This window comes from Bos grunniens, chromosome 9, assembly GCF_055505025.1.
Source record: "Bos grunniens cultivar Pamir isolate PY7600 chromosome 9, Bosgru_T2T1.0, whole genome shotgun sequence".
Classification (NCBI taxonomy): Eukaryota; Metazoa; Chordata; class Mammalia; order Artiodactyla; family Bovidae; genus Bos; species Bos grunniens.
Genome location: NC_141173.1, coordinates 102853213 through 102875888, shown reverse-complemented (window position 1 = coordinate 102875888; position 22676 = coordinate 102853213). Strand labels below are relative to the sequence as shown.

Sequence of the window (22676 nt, the reverse complement as noted above, 5' to 3'; positions counted from 1 at the left end):
ACCCCGCCATCCCAAAAATGCTCTTCCCTGTCTCACAACAATCCTTTGGAAGGACAGTCTCTCTGGGTCCTGACTTGTCTTGCTCTGGTGGGTCTTGAGGTTCTCCACTGACACGGTGTCCTGCACGCTCCTCTGAAAAGAACCCTCCCCGTGACATCCTGAGCGGTCCCTGACCTGGACGACTAATGCCCGAGGGAGAGGAGGGGACCGTGTCCTTCCCGCCCCTCCATCGCACCCCTGCTCCTCACCCCACCGCCGCCACCGCCTCCTCTGAGACCCTGCTCCTGCAGGCGGAAGCTGCTGGAAGGGCTGCCCGCCATGCCAGCTCCTGGCTGAGGTCAAGAGCCAGGTCACCGCCAGATCGAGGGACATGGGTGTCACACACCCTCTAACCCACCAGTTCCCCCTGATGTCCCCTTCGACAGTCTTATTTGGCGAGAGGGTGGTAAGGTATGTCCTTTTGTGGCTCAGTATCACCCCGGCCCCAGCCTGCCTAAAACAGGAAAAATAGACTTGACTTTGCTGAGGATCCCGAAGGGCAGCGAGTGGGGTTCAGCACGCCGACAAGAGCAGCGCCAGGAGGCAGCACCCGGAGACGAGGGGCCTAGAGCGCCTTCCCTTCCCGGACACAGGTGCTGGGCCGCCCATCGGGGGAGCCCAGGGCTGGAGGGGGCGCCCCCTGAGGGACCACTGCCCCTCGAGCACCTCCTCTGTGCCAGGCGGGAGCCAGCCTGCAGCGGGTCTGGCCCTGGTCTCTGACGGGCTCCAGTCCCGGACGGTGGCCTTCCCACCCACCCCGGGGCTGCTCCTGGGTGGGACTCAGGGGGCCTGAGCCGTCCTCCAGTGTCCTCTGCCCCCAAATTCCTTCTGCTTCAAAGTGATTCCAAACTACATGCCATCCTTGAGAAGCTCAGACCCATCTGTTTTCTCTCTCTACAAGCATCCCCATGTTGGGACTGTCCTCGTGGTCCAGTGGTTAAGAATCTGCCTTGCAGTGCAGGGGACGCTGGCTCCATCCCTGATCTGGGAGCTGAGATTCCACGTGCTAAGCGCCGCCCCACAGCTAGAGTCTGTGAGCCGCAACGCAAGGCCCCACATGAGGCAACAAAGCCACGGCGCAGCCAAAGAAATAAATACTTTCTTTGGAAAAGCAAAAACTTCCCACGTTAAAAATCTGTGAGCTCTCAACACTACTTCAATAAGATGCTGGGGCTCATTTGCATGATGTGCTGATGGACCTAAAGAGCAAGAGGTCCACCCTAGGTCGTGCGATTTATATAAACAGTTTCCAGTCTGAAAGCCTGCCAGGAAATGTGAACAGTTCATCCAGGACAAAGCCCAGGGGCTATTTGGTAAATTAACATCACAGCCAAGTGGGGAGTGCTTTACCCTTTGAGGTGAGACTGTGTTGAGTCCCGGGGACCCTCCTACTAACTGGCGTGGAGAGGCAGCTCCTCCAGGGCAGGATCTGTGGAACCAGAAAGAAGGGAGTCCCAGCCCCGCAGAGAAGACAAGCTTTCCCCCCTAGGAGGAAGAAGAATTTAAAAGGGAAAAGAGGAACTTGGGAAATGTGCATAGGTTATGAACAAACCCACGTGCACACGGCTATATTTAACATAGATAACCAACAAGGACCCACTGTACGGAACAGGGAACTCTGCTCAGTATTATGTAACTACCTAAATGGGAATTTGAAAAACAAGAGACACAGGTACAGATATAAACTGAGCCACTCTGCTTACTGTATGCTGTGCTTAGTCGCTCAGTCGTGTCCGACTCCTTGTGACCCCATGGACTGTGGTCTGCCAGGCTCCTCTGTCCATGGGCCTCTCCAGGCAAGAATCCTGGCATGGGCTGCCATTCCCTTTTCCAGGGGATCTTCCCGACTAAGGGATTGAACCCAAGTCTCCCACGTTGGGGACAGAAGCTTTACCACCCCGCCCCCAGCGCAACTGCTCCCCAGTAGAAAATAAAACTCTTAAAAAAGGAAAATAGGAACTTGGGGGAATGTGCATGGACTCTGAGCAAACACATTTCTCATTATAAAAGTTAAAACAATTTTGGGCAACAATTTTTTAAAGCAAGTTCTTCAGTCACATGGGCTTCCTCACCACGGATAACTGCGTGTCCCTCTAAGGGATGACAAGGGTTTCATATATTTTCAATTTTGTGGCTGATTTCCAAAGACGTGTGACACACGGGTGACCCGTGTCTGCTGACGGGCAGGTGGCCCATCCGGCTTTGGTGTCTCAGGGGACCCCGGGCCTCCCTGATAAATGATCAGTTCCGAATCTGACGTTCGCTGGCAGCTGTGTGGGCCCAGCGGGGGATGGTCTGCAGCGTCATATTACTCAGCTAATAAAAAGAATGCATTTGAATCAATTCTAATGAGGTGGATGAAACTGGAGCCTATTATACAGAGTGAAGTAAGTCAGAAAGAAAAACACTAATACAGTATACTAACGCATATATACGGAATTTAGAAAGATGGTAACGATGACTCTATATGTGAGACAGCAAAAGAGACACAGATGTATAGAACAGTCTTTTGGACTCTGTGGGAGAAGGCGAGGGTGGGATGATTTGAGAGACTAGCACTGAAACATGTATATTATCATATGTGAAACAGATCACCAGTCCAGGTTCGATGCATGAGACAGGGTGCTCAGGGCTGGTGCACTATGGGATGGGAGGTGGGAGGGTGGCTCAGGATGGGGAACACATGTCCACCCATGGCAGATTCATGTCAATGTATGGCAAAACCACCACAATATTGTAAAGTAATTCAGTTCAGTTCAGTCTCTCAGTCATGCCCAACTGTGAACCCATGGACCGCAGCACGCCAGGCCTCCCTGTCCATCACCAACTCCTGGAGTTCACCCAAACCCATGTCCATCGAGTCAGTGACGCCATCTAACCATCTCATCCTCTGTCATCCCCTTCTCCTCCTGCCCTCAATCTTTCCCAACATCACAGTCTTTTCAAATGAGTCAGCATTAGGTGGGCAAAGTAATTAGCCTCCAATTAAAATGAATAAATTAATTTAAAATAAAATAGAATTAAAAAAAGAGAGAGAGAGACTGCAGCTCACGCGGTCAGAGGGGACATTGACCCTCTTCTGGAGTCTGGAGCGGTCTCCTGACTTGCTGGGCCAATCGCTCCACCGGCCGTGACAACCTGGGGCTTTGGAGGCTGGGTCACAGAAGTCCTGCGGCTCCCCCCGGCCAGGCGTCCTTTGGAACCCAGTCCCCGTGCTGCACTGAGGAGCCCAGGCCCCGGGGGGAGGCCACGTGGGGGTGGCAAGGGTCCCGCTGAGACCCCGGGGGACAGCCAGGCCACGGCGCCTCCCTGACCCGGGTCCCCACCAGCCTGACTGCAGCTGCATGACAGGCTCCCGAGAACCACTCCACTGAGCCCCCGGCCCCAGAGCTGAGGGAGGGGGCAACAGGTTACCGTTTGGGGCCACCATAACCAGAGGTGGCCGGCCGAGCAGCCCTGAGTGACTGGGGCTGTCGTCCCACCCAGAGGAGCAGCCCCTCCTGAAGTAGAGCGGCGGGTCACAAACACAGAAATCACAGCAAAACCGGACTTTGTTCAAAAAGCATCCTCCCAAGATCGCCAACAGGAAGGCTGGGCAACCTGGGCTCTTAGTCCGTTCCAGCCTCTATGAGACGCTCTTTGTCCCTACTGGGAAATTTGCTGGCAGGATGCTAGAGGTGGGGGAAATAAGATGTCTGAACAGGGATGTTGTTGGGGCAGTGAAGCGGGCAAGGTTGACAGCAGAGGGTCTCACTGGGGCGCCTTGGGGCTGGGCCCTGGGTGTGTCGTTTCCTCTGCAGAGAAATAAGGAAACCCTCCTCACTGAATCCTGCCAGCAAATTTCCCGCTAGGGACAAAGAGCATCTCATGAAGAGGTGAAGAAGTGAAGTCGCTCAGTCATGTCCAACTTTTTGCAACCCCATGGACTGTAGCCCTCCAGGCTCCTCCGTCCATGGGATTCTCCAAGCAAGAATGCTGGAGTGGGTTGCCACGCCCTCCTCCAGGGGATCTTCCTGATCCAGGGATTGAACCCGGGGCTCCTGCATTTCAGGCATCTCACTGAGCATCTCATTGAGGGGATTAATTGCCAGCCGTGCTGACACCGTGTGTCTTGGAATTGACCGAGATTCCAAGTTGCCCAGCCTCCCCGTTTAGGGCACGTGCTGCGGAGTCGATGTCCTGTCTCTCTTCGCCCTGAGCATTGTCCTCCGGGGCAGTGAGGCGCTCGCCCATCTCCTTCGCCCGCTGTCAGTCACTAGCTCAGAAAAACCCCCTGTGCTCTCCGGCGGGGCTCCCCAGTCTCTGGCCCCCAGTGGCTGCTGATCTGGGGTGCCCTTGAAGCAATAATGGTAGAAATACAGCACACACCATTGCCATGCACTAAAGTCAACCCGAAATCTCCCCCACTTCCTCTCTGTGGAGGGGCAGGGGCTAAGTTCCCAGAACTGACCCTGGCAGGGAGCCGTGCAGGAGGGAGGTGGCCCAGAGCCAAGAGCCGCTGGCAGGCTTGAGGGCGCAGCCAGCCGGCCTGGTGTTCCCCTCATCCTGCTCTCTTCATCCTAACGGGAAGCCGGAGGGTGCCGATGCCGTCAGACTGAAACTCAGAGACGTGGCAGCTTCCTCAAGGGCACACACCTCAGAGCTTCCAGCCATGCCCGCAGGCTGCGTGCCTCTGGGATAAACGTGGAGAGAAAGGATGCTCTGAAAAGCCAGAGGAGCAAGGAATGAAAATGATAACTGCTTTTCCACCTCAACAGTCGTGGGGGGATCAGACCTGGACGCTTACTTCTAGGTTTCTAACGCATTTCTACACAGAAGGACGGAAAGTGCTCGAAGAGGAAGGAAATGAGACTCATCCGAGGTGCGGAGACTGAGGTCTCGTGTCACGGGGGAGTCTTGACTTCAGATCTGGGTCAGCCACGTGACGGGCATTCCTCAAATCGGTCTCTGGAGGTCCGTCTCCTCCTTGATAAAGGGAAGAGGAGGCTCGTGGAGGATGAAGGTGTGGACTAGTCACACACCGTGCGGGTCCTCCTGTGCGTTCGGCTCCAGCAGCCGGCCCCCCACCCCTTCCTCCTGCTCCTCTGCTCCCCACTTCTTCCCTGCCGTCCCACAGAGGAGCTCCAGAACGCAAAGCAGGGGCAGTTCTGGGCAGGAGGCCACAGCTGAACTCAGAGGTGCTGATGAAAGCTTGGGGGCTTGCACTGAAGCCCAGGAAAGTGTTGGTCACTCTGGCGTGCATGACTCTGCGACCCCATGGACTGTAGCCTGCCAGGCTCCTCTGCCCATGGGACTCTCCAGGCAAGAGTATTGGTGGGGATTGCCGTTTCCTCCTCCAGCGGACTTCCCAACCCAGGGATGGAACCCGGGTCTGCCCCATTGCAGGCAGACTCTTTACCCTCTGGGCCGCCAGGGAAGCCAGGAAGCAGAAGGACAAATTGAAGTGAGGAGGAAAGCAGTGGCCAGAAGCAGCGGTCACTCGGAAGTCAGCGCGGTGTCAGTGCAGCAGGCCGGGAGCCACGTGCTTGGAGAAAGCCCTGCAGAGCCGAGTCTGAGGGCTGAAGACTGGCCTTCGCTGTAATCACTGGTGCTTACAGTGCTCTTGGAAGATAAGCTTTCAGTATGAATGTCTCAGTGAAAGCATTATTACAAGAGTCTAAGAAGAGAGTGTGGTCTCAGGAAACAGAGACCACAGATGTAGAAAAAAAATTTTTTTTTAATTGGCAGTGATAAACAACAAAGTCCTGCTGCATGGCTCAGGGAACCACATTCAATACTCTGTGATAAAGCATAGTGGGAAAGAAAATAAAAACGAATATATGTATGTATAAACGAGTCACTGCTGTGCAGCAGAAATTAACACATTAGAAGTCAACTATACTTCAATTTAAAAACGAATAAATAGAAAATAAAACTAAAAAATTGGCACTAAGACCCAAAGAGACAGATGGCACTGCAGAGGGCAACAGGAGCAAGTGAAACTTGGTTGAACCCCAGGAGTCAGCGGACCCCCCTGTGGCCCCCCACCCACCCTTGGCCCACATCTGATTTCAGCTGCAGCTGTGGGGCCAGAGACTGCCCACCCAGACGGTCCCCATCTCAACACCCAGAGCCCTGATTTCCTGACTCCAGGCTTTTCTGCTCAGCCCTCGGGTACAGCCCAGGAGAGCAGAGGGTTAGGGCCCTGGTGGACCAACGGCGGGATGGGAGCCAGCCCTCAGCCCTCAGAGATGGGGTCCAGGGTTCCTGCCAGCATCGCCATCCCGTCCTCTCCTCATGGGCTGCCAGGATTAGGGTGGCCAACCAGCCTGGGTTCCCAGAACCTGGAAATGGCAGGGCAGTCCCGAGCGGGCCAGGATCTATTGGAAGTAATCACACAGTCCTGTCCCAAGGCCACGGACACGGAGCCCAGAACCAAGGTCCCCTCCGGAACTGACTGAGGCCCTTTGTAACGGTTGCCAAAGGCTCCCCTGATCTTCCCAGGCAGCTCTCTGATCCCAAATTAGGCAGAAACACCCACTCTGGTGCTCAGCCTAGCTCATCCTCACCAGTCACCGAATGCCACCCTTCCGGCAGGAATTTTCCTTGTCTTGAGGCTCTACAAGTTGACTGCTAACTCACGAGGAGCATCAGCTCACCCTTGAGCTGGCCTGACCCGGCGTCCTGGCGACTCTCCCCTGCCTGTAAGGAGGTCGGCCGGGGCGCTCCCAGCGCCCTCATCACCTCTGCTCTTTGTTTGTAGTAAGCTCACTCGCTTCTGACGCTCTGGGTCTGGATGACCACGGCAGTAACGGCCTCCAGGCAGGGTGCAGGAGCCTTCACATGCAGGCCTGCTTAGCGCAGAGCACAGTCAGGGAGCAGGAGGGGCCTGGAACCAGGACGCACCGGGAAGGAGGGGGCGGCCGGCTACCCCAGGGCTGGAGAGGGGACCACGGGGAAGATGCTGGCGTGGAAAAGGAACAGCCTTGTTCTCAGTCGTGCCAGAAGGGAGGCCGTGGGCCAGAGGACCTGAGGGCAGGAGGAGGCAGTCTCCACAGGCAAGGGCAGGGGGTCAGACGCCCCGGCCACCCGGCCATGGAGTCTGGGCTTCCCTCCCTCTGAACTCCCCGCGTGTGCTGCAGACAGGATGCCTCTGCTGCCTCGCGTGCCCAGGGAAAGGGGGCTACCTGGTCTAAAAAGCAGAGTCCTGGGAGGTGATGGAGGGAGAGGGGAGCTGGGAGGAAAGAGTGATGGGGTGGGAGAGGGGTGTGCGGAGGGGGACAGGGACGGGGCGTGGGGTTCGGGTTAGGGTGGCGGGGGCAGGCTGTACGAGGCTCCAGGAAAGCCGGCGGGTCTGGGGGGAGCAGGGAGGTGAGGCAGGCTCCTCAGGGACGCCGGAGCGTCTGGAATCCTCTCCTCCTGGCCGCTGACTTCGGAGCTCCTCAAGAAGGAAGAGACCCCATCACCCAGACACACACACTGGTGCCCTGCGAGGGTCCCAGATGCTGGTCACAGCCACTATTTTAAAAACGACATGGCTAGAACCAATATTCACTCTCTTTCTAAAGCCTGGTGTCTCTAAAGTGGGGGAGGAGAGGAAGGTTTTCAAGGTTGTGGGTTGACCCCATGAGAAGAGAGACTTCTTTGCAAAAATTTTATATGGTGCCCCAACTTTTAAAGTTCTAACCCTGAGCACGATATTCTAGATCAGCCTTATTCTTACCAAAGCTTCTAAGCAAAAATAGGGACAGGACAAAACTGTAAAGCTACAGTCCTCCCGGAACACAGGGCGCGGCAGAAATACACTGAAATGGTAACAGCGGGGGCTCAGGAGGTAGAGACGCGAGAAGAGTAACTTGAGCAACTTTGTTTCTGCGTCTTTGCCTTTCTACGTGCTTAGTAAGGAGATACGTGGTTGTACAACTAAACGGTCTCTGAGAACAGGAAAAGGGCTAGTTGCAGTAACTGTTGCAGATATCATTCAGGTGAACCGCCAGAAAATTACACCTGCTAGATAGCTCCTGATAATCTCCTCGCTCTGAGTGCCCCTGTAGTCACAGCTTTCACGTTGGTTTCCTGAGCAGTGAACATGCTGTTTTCCTTCAAATCAGATCCAGGAAATGGTGAAAGGAGTTGTTGCATATGACCTCCAGTTCAGAACAGGGAAACCCGTGCAAGATTATTATGACCAAGGAAAGCGCTCCAAGTAGCATTAAAGCTACCTTCCAGTGGGACTGGCTTTTCTCAGACTTACTTTGAAACTCTTCATCGAGGGCATGACTAATTTTACCAGAACGGATAGAATTAGGTCACAGAGTGGGGAAGACAGAAAGACCCCCGTTTCACATCAAGAAGGCGCAGGGGGCTTCCCTGGTGGTGCAGCGGTAAAGAATCCAGTGCAGGGGACACGCGTTCCATCCCTGATCCAGGGAGACCACACGTGACTCAGCGCAACTCAGTCCAAGAGCCACGGCTCCCGCAGGGGACACGCGTTCCATCCCTGATCCAGGAAGATCGCACGTGACTCAGCGCAGCTCAGTCCAAGAGCCACGGCTCCCGCGGCTGGGTGCTGCGTGATGAAGCCGAGTGCGTGCAGGGGACACGCGTTCCATCCCTGATCCAGGGAGACCGCACGTGACTCAGCGCAACTCAGTCCAAGAGCCACGGCTCCCGCGGCTGGGTGCTGTGTGATGAAGCCGAGTGCCCCTGAGGCCGAGCCCCACGGCGAGAGAAGGCACTGCCAGGAGACGCTCAAGCACAGCTAGAGAGAGCCTGAGCGGCAGTGAAGACCCAGGATGGCCAAGGAAATAAAATTTTTTAAAAAAATAGATGGCTGACACTTGCACACCATTCTCAAAGAAAAACAGAGCGGGAAGGCTCTGTGCCAGCCTTAGTGCTGGCCCCTGCAGACCCCCATCCGAGGCCAGGGAGCCCCCCACCTCACGGCTGGGGAGCAGAGGCCACCGCCGGCCAAATAGGGGAGGAGGGGTGTGAACGGTGCAGCCTGTGTTAGAGTCCGGAAAGCGACAGAAAGGCCGAAGGAGGCCAAGCCGCTTCATGGCATTTCATTTAATTACACACACAAGACCATGACTTTCCGTTTCCTAAACCTCTGTTTATCTGCCAGAAGCAAACCTGAAAACCACACATCCTTTCGTGCGGGGACCTCCACGCGAATAATTCTGGTGTCAGATAAACCCACAAGTAACATCGACAGCCTCCTTCCTCGAGCCCTCCAGCCTTAGTAAGGACCTCCAGCCTTAGTTCCCGACGGTGCCCGCTGGGGCGCGGTGGGGGCCGAGCGAAGAGTCTGGGGCCGCCACTGATTCATTGCGCTCCTCGGTGACCCAGATTCAAGCCTCCTTTCTCAGTCTGTCTAACGGGAACCTCCAGGCTGACTTATAAGGCTGCTACAGAAATGAGAAAGGCCCGGGTTGTGATATGCGACAGCAAGCCGGCTGCTCCCCGGCTGTCACAGCAGCAGTCACTGAGACGGCCGGCGGCCGCCGTGGCCTCCTCTGCCATGACCAGCCTTCGGGTACAGGACTCCTCTGCCGGTGAGAGGGGCTTCCAAGCACGTGGGCTGAGTATCCGGATGACCTCTCCAGACCCTGACCGAACAAACCCCGGACGGTCCCGCAGCCCCTGACAGCCCCGGCGCGGCTGGGCAGGAGAAACCAGAGGGTGCCCGCAGTCTGCAGCCAGTCATCCCTTCACCCGAGGATTTCCGGCGCTTGGTGTGATGAAGGGGAGACAGAGCACGGGGAGGAAGTGCCTGCGATTCCATCCAGGAGAAGGACGCTGAGGAGAGTCGTGTAGAGGCCTGGCCCCACCCCCACCCTGGGGACCCCCGATGGCGGCGGGGGACCCTGCCCCACATCTGCCCGCCCAGGACCCGCCCCGGTCCCTGTGCCCGCGCCCCCAGGCCCACGGCCACTGCTCCCTGTCTCAGCATTGCTCCGCCGTGTCCCTCCTCACCTTCCGCCCAGACCGCTCCCTCCTCTGCCTCGACACCCCCATCTTTTCTTTGTTACCTGGTCTCTTTCTCAGGCCTCCAGCTCCTCACTCGACTCCCAAAGCTCCTGTAAAAAGCACAAAGGACTGTGCATCCTAGACCTTGGTCCTCCCCAGTAAGGCCTCCTCTTTGGATCCTGCGACCTCGTCCGCCGCTGTGAGCCCCACAGGCCGAGTGGACCTAATGAAGGAACACGACGGTGTCTGACTCACCTTGCTCTTGGGGGAAGGTAATTCTGAATTCTCTTTCAACTGAGGTCGATCAGCTCCAGGACTAAATGTTCTAAAATTTCAGATCTGATTTATAAGGTTCTTGCTCAAACGCTCCTTCTAGTAAAATCTCTGTCCTCCAGCCCTGCCTCTGAATTCCTTTGTGGTCACCCCTGTGGATGTGATTTTCTCCTCTGCAGGGGCCACGCAGATGCCTGGGGCCGTCTGCTGTGCCCTATATGGCCCCAAAGTTTAGCACACTGAGTTGTCCTCTCTGTGTTCTAGGGTGTTCCCACCCAACCTCATCCTCTCCCCTGCCTCGTTCCTCCCGGGGTCTCACTCAGCAGCGACCTTCCCACTTGGAAACGTTTTGCTTCTCTGAGCTCTGCCCTGGAAAACCAAACAGTGTTACTTATCAGAACAGCACCTAAAATAAGAGTCAGTGCATCTAGATGAGCCCCTGAGGGTCTCCCCTGGGAGAAAAGCTGTGGGGGATGGGCTCTGTGGCATCTATTTTAGCTGCAGAGGCTCTTTTTTGTTAATTTCCTCTTTCTCAGTTTGTCTTAGAGGGTTGATGCTATTCGATAAGAGACCTCTAGGTAAGTGAGGGCTCAGGAGGTTTGATGTGTTTAATAAGAGAAGACCGAGCCAAAGATTAAGGCAAATGCCTCGGTGCTGTCATATGAACGGAATGGCAGTATTTTTTAATGACATAAATGCATGAACCCACAGCAGAGTGAAACTCATCACCACCTATTTGTCACTTTCACTTGAAAGATGGTTGTGTCACAAGAACGTCTTCCCATGAAGGGCAGCACCGTCCAGCCCCTTGAAGCAGACCCACGAGCACGTCCACCCATAGGAGCACACCCACCGCGGGCCCTGCTCTCCTGTGGAGCTGGCTCCAGGCCGCCTGGCCTTCTGCCCGTCTCCCTGCCCCGTCCCTAAGCGCCCCCTCTGCATGGGAGCAGCTCTGCCCCGTCCCCTCACCTAGACACCACCCTGTGCTCTAGGGCAGTTCCTACCATGGGTCACCCAGGCCAGCACCCTCCCCTCCACCAGGCCTGCGCCCCATCTGCATTTTAACCCACCAGCACCCCGTTCTGTGCATGATGCAGCCCAGCACAGGTGCAAAGAGTAAGTTAAGGAGACCACATCTGGTTTGGGTCTGTAGAGTCTGTTTCTCCTTCACAGTCAAGGCTCAACTGTGAGATCGCTCATTCAAAGGTGGCGGTGGCTTATTAGGTTCTTTGCCAGTGTTTCCACAGCCTTTTCACAAGGGCTGGTCAGCGTCAGCAGGTCCTGGAGGCTTGAAGGGACTCTGCTCCCTCCACGCTAGCATGGATGGAGTGGCTTTTTCTAACTCTTTAATCACACCTGCTCCCAGGACTGCAGTTAGAATACAACGTAAGATTGCTGCTGCTGCTAAGTCGCTTCAGTCGTGTCTGACTCTGTGCGACCCCATAGATGGCAGCCCATTAGGCTCCCCTGTCCCTGGGATTCTCCAGGCAAGAACACTGGAGTGAGATTACATAAGCAGTAACGGTGACATCTCTGGAACAGCAGCCAGCACGTCCTGGACTCAACCAGCCAGTGTCTCTCCTCCTCTCCCCAGGGCGTGACTAGGAGGTCTAAGTGAGGACCAGTGTCTGACGGGACGATACGGAGCTTCTCAACACTATTTTACCTTCAACACACTAACCAGTTGACACAACAGGGACACAACGTTTTCTAAATTCCGAGATGAAATAAAAACTTACCGGCAGAGGAGTAGCTCCTTATTCCACAAATGCAGGGCCGCAGAGCTGTCCCTCGTGAAGCTCGGGTCTCTTAAATCTTCAGACTCCTCTTCGCCAGGGTAAACCCCCGGGCTTTGTACTGACGGAAGTGGCCCGGAGGCTGAATTTTTAGTGCCTGCTCCTCGGGTGTCCTAGCGCTCATTCTGTGCCCACGTGCTGGGCGGTGTGGTGAGTGCCTCACCACAAACTTTATTCCTCCAGTACATACCTCAGGTCATAGAAAGGCAGAAAATAAGACGGGGGAAGGAAGGCAAGCTTATGCAACTAGGTCACTTAATAATTTCAATTTTAGAGAAAATTTTTTTTTCTTGTTTCAGAATTATTGGTCTGTGGAATATTTTTTATTCTTCTTGGAAATTACAAATTAATCAGAATGATTATAAAGTTCTCTGAAAAGTTCCACATAATACCTAATGAACTTTATAGACAACTACTCACATTCTGGACTGTAAAGAACAAAAAGCGTAAAAAAAAAAAAAAAAACCACATGACTATGCTTTAAAAGTAAAAATGATAAATAGAGAATCAGCACATCGCAAATAATGTGGGTCAGTGGTCAGCTCCAAAAGAAGGCGTAACCCAGCCGTAAAGGAGGAATGTCACCATGGTCTATAGTTTGCAGCCGTGACGTCGTAACCTGACCTGTGAGCATCTGTACCCCCAGAGCAACTGTTCAGTCTGGGGACAATCCTGTAATTTGAGGGGAATCTGGGGTACCTTCTCTGAAACCTAGAATAGAATGAGTCGAGCCACAAACCCCTCTGTGGAAAGTCCTAAACTGGCCCTTGAGAGAAACACCGGTGACCCTGATGGGCAAGAAAAGAGAAGCTTCCTCCTTGGTTTGTCCAGCCGTCTGCTTTCTTTTCCACATGACTATATGTAGTATTGTTAATGTCAATTAACATGTCTAATAAAAGTAGAAGCAACTTTTCATATTTATCCTTTTGCTTAATCCTGACAAATTATTTTGGCAAAGCATTTTCCTGAGGGAAAGAAACAAGCACACAAGGATGTTTTCGTAATTTTCTCCAGAGCCTATAAATCAGGAGCAGTGGATTTGAAAATTAAACCACAATTCATTTATGCTTTCAGCAAATACTTACTGAGCTCCATTATGTGCTGAGAAGCTTTCTAGGCCAAAGTGTTGTAGCTGTGACTGAAACAGATAAAATCCTTCACTTTATGGGGTTTACATTCCAGTCGCGAGACATGGGCATGAACAAAATAAACAAAACGGTGTACAATATGGTAGATGGTGATAAGTGCCTTGGGGAAAATCAGGCAGACAGGTCAGCCAGCGATCACCCATCAGGAAAGGTGTCCCTGGGAGAGGGGCGTTTAAGGACATGGTGTCCCCGACGCAGACAGACGCCCACCCGACACCTTCAGGGGAAACCTGGGAGGTCGTGTGGCGGGAGTGAGCCTGGGAAACGGGGGGACTGTTAGGCTCCAAGCGGCTGAGGGGCCAGGTTCTGGAACCTTCCAGTCTGCTGCCATGACTTCACCTTCTCCTCGGGGGAGATGGGAAACTTCCGGAAGGTTTTGAGTGACACTGCATGTTAAGGGCTGTCTGACTTACATTTTAAGAAGATGACTCTGGGGGCAATGTGAAATGTAGATGAAGGGGACCTAGGTGGAGTTAGGAAGAACATCCCAGTAAGATATGATGTGCCTACATCAGAGATACAGGCAGTGAGATTTGCTGACAGACTGGATGTAGGATTTGAAAGGAACAGAAGCACTAAAGGTGACTCCAGGCGTCTGACCTGAGCAGTCAAGCATTGCTGCCCTTCCGTCACTCGGTCACGTCCAGCCCCACGGATGCCCTTCCATCACTAGGTCACGTCCAGCCCCAAGGACGCCCTTCCATCACTAGGTCACGTCCAGCCCCAAGGACGGCACAGTCAAGCATTGCTGCCCTTCCGTCACTAGGTCACGTCCAGCCCCACGGACGCCCTTCCGTCACTCGATCATGTCCAGCCCCACGGACGCCCTTCCGTCACTCGGTCACGTCCAGCCCCACGGATGCCCTTCCATCACTAGGTCATGTCCAGCCCCACGGACCACACAGTCAAGCATTGCTGCCCTTCCGTCACTAGGCCATGTCCAGCCCCACAGATGCCCTTCCGTCACTAGGTCATGTCCAGCCCCACGGACGCCCTTCCGTCACTAGGCCATGTCCAGCCCCACGGACGGCACAGTCAAGCATTGCTGCCCTTCCATCACTAGGTCACGTCCAGCCCCACGGACCGCAGCACGCCAGGCCTCCCTGTCCATCACCAACTCCCGGAGCTTGCTCAGACTCACGTCCATCGAGTCGGTGATGCCATTCAGCCATCTCATCCTCTGTCGTCCCCTTCTCCTCCTGCCCCCAATCCCTCCCAGCATCAGGGTCTTTTCCAATGGGTCAGTTCTTCGAATCAGGTGGCCAGAGTATTGGAGTTTCCGCTTCAGCATCAGTCCTGCCAATGAATATTCAGGTTGATTTCCTTTAGGATTGACTGGTTTGATTCCTCACTGTCCAGGGGACTCTCAAGAGTCTTCCCCAGCACCACAATTTGAAAGCATCAATTGTTTGGCACTCAACCTTCTTTATGGATTTCTTGCTGTTCAGTCGCTCAGTCATGTCCAACTCTTTGTGACCTCATGGACTGCAGCCCACCAGGCCTCCCTGTCCTTCACCATCTCCCAGAGTTTGCTCAAACTCATACCCATTGAATGGGTGATACCATCCAACCATCTCATCCTCTATCACCCTCTTCTCCTCCTGCCCTCAATCTTCTCCAGCATCAGGGTCTTTTCCAATGAATTGGCTCTTTGCATCAGGTGGCCAAAGTACTGGCGCTTCTGCTTCAGCATCAGTCCTTCCAGTGAATATTCAGAGTTGATTTCCTTTAGGGTTGACTGGTTTGATCCCCTTTCTGTCCAAGGAATGCTCGAGAGTCTTCTCCAATGCCACAGTTCAAAAGCATCCGTGGATGGATTTGATTATATAAAATTGCAGAAGAAGCAGGTTGAGGGTGGAGGAGAATATCAGGAAACTCATTAGGAGCTTGAGAAGTAAGAGAAGCCTATTAGACTATTCCAGTGGAAACATCAATACAACAAATAATTGCTTACCTGAATATAAAGCTCCGAGGACAGCGCTGGCTGGAGAAGTAAATTTAGGAGCCATGAGCTCTTGGGTGGATGAGATCACCAAGGGAGAGGGCATAGATGGATAAGAGAAGAGGTCCGGGGCCTGAGACCTGGAGGCCAAGCACATATGTATTTCAAGAAGGGGAAATGAATCAACTGTGTCAACCCTGCCAGCAGACCAAGCAGCCCCGAACGGAGAGGAGTGAGCACCAGATTCAGCAGCGATCGCTGCAACCGTTACAGTGTTTGCTGAGCGGTTCAGTTCAGTTCAGTTCAGTCGCTCAGTCGTGTCCGACTCTTCGCGACCCCATGAATCACAGCACGCCAGGCCTCCCTGTCCATCACCGACTCCCAGAGTTCACTCAGACTCACGTCCATCGAGTCCGTGATGCCATCCAGCCATCTCATCCTCTGTCGTCCCCTTCTCCTCTTGCCCCCAATCCTTCCCAGCATCAGAGTCTTTTCCAATGAGTCAACTCTTCGCTTTGAGGTGGTCAAAGTACTGCAGTTTCAGCTTTAGCATCATTCCTTCCAAAGAAATCCCAGGGCTGATCTCCTTCAGAATGGACTGGTTGGATCTCCTTGCAGTCCAAGGGACTCTCAAGAGTCTTCTCCAACACCATAGTTCAAAAGCATCAATTCTTTGGTGCTCAGCTTTCTTCATAGTCCAACTCTCACATCCATACATGACCATGGGAAAAACCATAGCCTTGACTAGACGGACCTTGTTGGCAAAGTAAGGTCTCTGAGCGGTAGAGGAGCCTAACTGGAAGAGAGTGGGAGACAGGAGAGAATGCAAACCCTTGCTTCAGGGAGCTTGCCCAAGGGGAACGAGAGAAATGGGCAGGAGCTGGAGATGACGCTGGAATCCAAACATCTGTTGTTAAGATGGGAGAGATGAGTGGTCTTTACATACTGGTGGGCATGATCCACTGAGGAGGGAGATGTCATTGCTGCAAGGAGGAGAAGGGAGGAGCACTCCCCTCCACTTTGTGTGGACAGAGGAGGCTGGGGGCTGGCAAGGGACTTCCTCAGTAGCACCCACGAGCACCACACGCAGGCGATGTGGCCGTGGGCACTCATGCCAGTTCTTTTCTGATTGTTCCTTTGTTCACAGTACAAAAGGAAACCAGGTCATCAGCTGAGACTGAAAATGGAAAAAGAAGCATCAGAGCTTTGACAAGAGAGGAAGACGAGTAAACAGCCATCCAGGAGCAAGGGAGAACAGACGGGGTAGAGAATGGCATGACCGCCAGACAGCACATGTGAGCAGCTGTGAATTTCAAGTGAGACCAGTAACGACATGTCCTTTTCTAGGCACAGTCATCGTGTGGGCACAAGAGCTGCAGAGAGCCGAGCTCAGCCGGAGCTGTGGTCAGCCAGCTGAGTAAGACAGAGGGCCAGTGGGCTATGCAATAGAAGCGTCCCATTGCCTTCTAACCATCCAAGATCACTCCAGCCTGACGTGGTCCCGGGATGGCCCTGGACAGATGCCTTGAAATGGAGCATAGTGGTCAGCACTGAGTTTCAGATATAGGTCTGCTGAACCACACGGTTGACGTCGGTCTCTGTGCTCAGTGTCTCTGACATTGGTACCCAGGAGACATTCCGGTGGGATGTTAATTGCCCTCCTTGATGTCAAGTGCAAATTTAACAGCGTGGTTAATTAAAACCCTCGTATGCTTTAAAAATTGATGGTGGTTTTTAACATCTAAAACCTATTTAAATTGTATTTTTCTTTATAAACTAACTTTGCCCCTGCAAATCTCAGGGCAATAAATTATTGATTTTGGCAACCATCAAGAGAAGCCACACTATCTTTTCTATCACGACACACTCTTCTTGTGTGCCTCTTAGGTTCAAAGGGCTTCTGTGTTCTAACAGCGTCCCTGATCATTCAGGTGGTAAAGAATCAGCCTGCAATGTGGGAGACCTGGGTTCGATCCCTGGGTTGGGAAGATGCACTGGAGAAGGGAGAGGCTACCCAGTCCAGCATTCTGGCCTGGAGAGTTCTATGGACTATATACAGTCCATGGGTCACAAAGAGTCAGCACAATAGAGCACCTTTCACTTTCACTACGCCATGTGTGAGAGGCCAGAGTGGGGCCTTCCTCCCTGGGGTAAGGAACTTCAACCCAGATGCCTGGGTGCCCAGGAACATCGCCAAGAGCACAGCCCTTCTGACAGCGGAAGACTCGCCTCCCACCCTCCGACTCCTTTGTGTCTTTTCAAAGCCATGCAGCTGGCTGCGCTCTGAGTGCTCTTGGCCATGAAAGCACCGATGGAGAGGACCCGGGTGCTCTCTGAAGGGCTGTAGGAACTCAAGCTGCTATGAGAAGTGACTTCCTAACTCCAGAGCCGTCCTCAGGGGGCCCTCAGAGACCCTCTGCCTGGCTCCTGGGCGCTCACCTGGCTGCCTCCATCCCGGGCAGGTCCATGGGCCCACCCACTGGAAGGGAGTCGGTCAGCCTCGGAGCCATGTCAGGACTCAGGGAGAGGGCGGTGCTTCCCCGTGCCCCTGTGGGACTCCTCCAGCTCCAGATGAAGGTCCCATGGCACATCTGTCTTTCAGCCAGACCTCCTAAAAACTCTCCCCAGAGAACCGATAACCCTCCCACCAAGCAGGAAGCAGGGAGTCCTGCTAAGATAGACTGCAAGCTGACACGTTCCTCTCAGGAAGCGTCAATTCTGTAGAGACGCGCTGTGACACACACCTGTCTGCATGACACCCGACCCTCGTGACGTTCAGAAGTTCCTGCATTCGCATTCCTCGCATCCTTCCGGAAGTAACGGCGTAGGTTCAGCGATGAACCCGCTGGCGGGGAGACTGTGTCAATGCATGTTCAAGTCTCCTCCTCATTAAAACCAAAATTCACTCAAACTTTGAAATTTTTCATCAGGGTAGAACGATGCATGTTGGAACTGGGAGAGCCTGCAAAGATGGCAACTGGGTTATCTATTAGGCGCTTGCTGTATGCACACGGTGTATACCTCATCTCTGGTGCTCAGCCTCCTGAGAGGTCCCCATGACTGTGCTCCTTTACTGACAAGCACACACTGATTCAGAAAAAACAGACCTTTTGTTCTGATTCCCACTCCACCCCCTCCAAGAGGACTGAGAACTGTACAGCGTAGGAATATCCCTTCCAAGGAGGTCTCAAGGTCATCTTTCACTATCATAAACTTGTAAATTATCTTTTGACAATATCTGCCATTGCTGAAAAAAAAATTAGTAAGAGCCAAAAAAGACATTCAGCTTGAAAGAAGACAGCAAGACTGGTCCATTTACGAATCACATTTCATCACCAATAAAACATTCATTCAGCCAGAAGACCAAGAGATGCTGTAGCAAGTGACACGATTTTCCCCACGTTCTTGTATCCAGATGACTTACTTTACATTCACTGCTTCTACCCACCAGGCTGTAGAACACCTCCACTAGAATCAGAGGGTGCTCCTAATGAGCCCCAGACCAAGACAGAACTTATGAGATACATAAACATTGTCACAACTTCATTTTGGGATAAACGTATCCTTCTGCCTTAATAAATATTTTTTTAACACTTTCGAAACATACTTTACAATTAAATGTTTTTCTTCTTGTTTGTTGAAATACACAATTTCAAGGATGCCAGTGGGATCCTAGCACAGTAAACAGAAAAGCTACTTGGAAAGAAGGCTTCTTGCATGTTGTGAAAAACCAATGCTAATTACAAATTCATTTATTCTGAAAGAGTAAAGTAGATCTACTTTCTCCCTACTAGAGCAAAACAGAACAATATTGTAGAATTGGTGATATTTTAATAAGAATCATCAACTATTATAGAAAAAAAAAAGTACATTTGAATTGGGAAGGTGAGTATGTGAAGTCAGATGCCAGGAGTTTGGAGATTCAGTGTGAATACGCTAACAAAGATTTATTCATGGCAATTACTTCTGTTAATACATATCGAGATCTAGTTATTTAGAAATATTGCCTGTCAGCATCTAATATCACATATTGGATTGCCAGAATTATTAATTAAAAGCAGAGTTTCAATTGTTAGAAAGAAGGGCTGAATCTTTCATCCGCTTGCTTTCTCTCCCACCTTCCTAAGAAAAGGTGCCGGTTTGAGGTCTTGACTCTGAGTAAGCTGACCACTCCCACACTTAACCTTATTATTTCTTATAATTAAATTTCTAAGCAGCTGTCACATTAGGGCATTCAATAGGAGCTGTCAAGAACAAGGTTTTCAGTGGTTTTGCTTGTTTCTGTATGTTAGTGCTTCAGAACCAGTGTATGTCAAATATTAAAATTTTAAGAAATAAAAGGTTAATCAAGGTAATGTCTGACATTAAACAGACAGCGATGATAAAAATAAAATATTGATTCCACTGGCTGTACCATTCAGCCAACAAACATATGTCTCTCATCTCCTATTCTTGTTAAATAATTTCTTCCAAACCCTCTTTTATGTTTCTCTCCTTTACGAACATACTATTTTACCATTTTCCTTATCATCATCATGTCTTACCTCTCTAAGTGGGCAGAAAATGTGAAGAAACTTTCTGTGGCCAATTTGCGCTCTTAGGAAGCAGTGGTGGGGATGGATGGAATGCCAAGGCAGGGAGAGTCAGAACCTGTGCACTTCACCCAGATCCACGCCCACCTTCTAATCCTCGAGTGTTACCACTTGCCTGTAAGGTCGTTCAGAGCAAAACGGGTCAGCTCCAGAGTCACAGGCCGCGCTCACGTCCCCAGTCTCCTCCACCTTCGGTTAGCATCTCAGTCTTCCCCTTGACACTCATGACTGCAGGTTGAGGACTGCTCCTGGGTCTGGGTTTCTCTGGTGTTACCTCCTGTCCACACACAGATCTCAGATGACTGCAGACTGAGGACTGTTCCTGGGTCTGGGTTTCTCTGGTGTTACCTCCTGTCCACACACAGATCTCAGATGACTGCAGACTGTGGGCTGTTCCTGGGTCTGGGTTTCTCTGGTGTTCACTTGTGTTCACACACAGATCTCAGATGACTGTAGACTGAGGACTGTTCCTGGGTCTGGGTTTCTCCGGTGTTACCTCCTGTCCACACACAGATCTCAGATGACTGTAGACTGTGGACTGTTCCTGGGTCTGGGTTTCTCGGATGTTCCCTCCTGTCCACACACAGATCTCAGATGACTGTAGATTGAGGACTGTTCCTGGGTCTGGGTTTCTCTGGTGTTACCTCCTGTCCACACACAGATCTCAGATGACTGTAGACTGAGGACTGTTCCTGGGTCTGGGTTTCTCTGGTGTTACCTCCTGTCCACACACAGATCTCAGATGACTGTAGATTGAGGACTGCTCCTGGGTCTGGGTTTCTCTGGTGTTACCTCCTGTCCACACACAGATCTCAGATGACTGTAGACTGTGGACTGTTCTGGGTTTGGGTCTCTCTGGTGTTCCCCTGTGTCCACACCGAGACGCTCAGATGACTTAGTTTTCAGTTCAGGTTGAGAACTATTTTGCGTTTGGGTTTCTCTGGGTTCCCTCGTGTCCAAACACAGGACATGCATTTCTGGAAGAAGCGTCACAGAGATGACGCTGTGCCTTCCCCGAACAGGTGCCCCATCCCTTGGCTTGTACTCGCTGTGATCATGTGATGGAGGTGGTATCAGCCAGACTTCCCCACTGCCAGGTCATTCTTTGCCCTTTTGTAATGAGTGAGAATTTTATGAGGAGACACTCTGAGACTGTAAGAGTCTACCCTCATCAGACCCTGAGCCGGTTCCCACGTACACGGGGATTTCCTGGATTACTTATTACTGTGAGGGCCCCCGATGGTCACGCTGCCATCCACCTGTCTGCTGTTCTTCCTCCAGAAGCATTCTCATCTCCCTGTTTACTTATGTCAGAACAGGCTCATGGATTCCTATTTTATTCAGTGGGTTACTGAATAACCTATTATTATTTTCATTAATAGTAACATCATTACATTGTAAAGCAATCTTCCTCCAATTAAAGAATAAAGATAATAACATATTTGTTTTCATGTAAAAGTCTCTTCAGGTTCGACCAACTTGAGCCCTTGCAAGCTGAGCCTACACCCTTTTGACGTTATATCATCGTCTGAGCATTTCTTCACTTCCTGTTTTCAGCCCACTCTGCAACTTCCCAGCTCCAGCCCTGGGATCTGCCGTTTCTCCAAGTTTGGCTCCTTGTGGTGGAGAAGCTACCTGGAAACTAACACATGGGCTCGCAGCACCACTGCATTTCCTGGGGGCTCAGATGATAAAGAATCTGCCTGCAGTGCAGGAGACCTGGGTTTGATCCCTGGGTTGGAAAGATCCCCTGGAGAAGGGAATGTCAACCCACTCCAGTGTTCTTGCCTGGGAAATCTCATGGGCAGAGGAGCCTGTCAGGCTACAGTCCATGGAGTCGCAGAGCTGGACACAACTGAGCGCACACCCACGCACAACACTCACTTCCACATCTCTCTGCATATGATGAAGCCATGACTGCCACCGATATCTCCAATTTTAAATCAGCACTGAATGGTCCATTCTAGTCTTCTCTCTTTCCACAGTCATGAACTCCTTCTTCGACCTGCAGGGTCATAATGTCAGGTTCTTCACCAGTTTGCTCTGTCCTCTCTCTGTGTGACAAGTCTCCCATCGCCACTGCTGCTCTCCTGAGCAGCTACCCTCACCTTGCTTTGGTTCTGATACTCCACTCTGGGTTGCCATCCACACCCCACATAGACACCTTCCTTAACCCATTTGAGTTCTGTACCAGGTGTCCACAGACACAACTCCCTACGGCTCTTGAATACTAACTCAAACATAAGTGACTCTGTACAGATTGCTATGCACAGTTGCACAGGATGTACACTGCACAACTCCAGGGATCACAGTCTCTGTTTTTCAACCTGCCACCTTGGACCATAGTTTCCTTTCCAGGCTTCTTGACTTTCTTCAGATATTTACTAACATAGAAGCACTTATGAAGAGATATCTAAAACAGTGAACTTATGAGCTGTGTTTTTCCTCAACCATCTGATAAAATTTTTAAATTAATAAAATTGTCCTCAAATCTTTTTCTTTCACTTACTTGGCCAATACTTACCAAGTAGCTGCTTTGCACTAAAATGCTGGGGGCCTGTGTGAGGCACTCCGCCCATGGCAAAGGTCATGAGGAAGGAGGCTCGACATACGCAAAGGCGGGATCGAGCCTCAGGAGTCCCCCTGGAAATTCTCGAGCATCTACCCCCATAACCAGAGCCTGCCTGCTTTACTACTTTGTGCTCTCCCCTCCACCTCTGAATTTACGGGGGGCTGTCCCCCACCACCTCTTTCGGAGAAGGAGTTAACTTAGAGCTCCAGTTAATAATAATTCCTGGGCGTGATAGGAGTGTTTCAACCTACAAACTCCTCTGAAGGTTCTCTAGCCTGCCTGACAGGCTTGTCCAGCCACATGTGATTGCTCACAGCCTCCCAACCGTGAGAGGCACAAGATGCTTTAAACCTTCTAAAAACA

The 22676-nt window shown here is 52.0% G+C and overlaps 1 protein-coding gene across 2 annotated transcripts in view; it reads right to left on the bottom strand.

Moving 5' to 3' along the window:
• The window catches only part of CCR6 (C-C motif chemokine receptor 6), a 29036-nt gene extending 16905 nt beyond the window's left edge, over positions 1-12131 (bottom strand). The window contains exons 1-2 of one of the 2 annotated variants that reach the window (XM_086316686.1): positions 12003-12131; positions 10053-10213 (exon numbers count right to left, since the gene is read on the bottom strand). The gene's annotated coding sequence lies outside the window, so the exon portion shown is untranslated. The remainder of the gene's footprint in view (positions 1-10052; positions 10214-12002) is intronic. The other variant, XM_086316688.1, reaches the window with a different exon arrangement.
• Positions 12132-22676: the final 10545 nt, after the last annotated feature.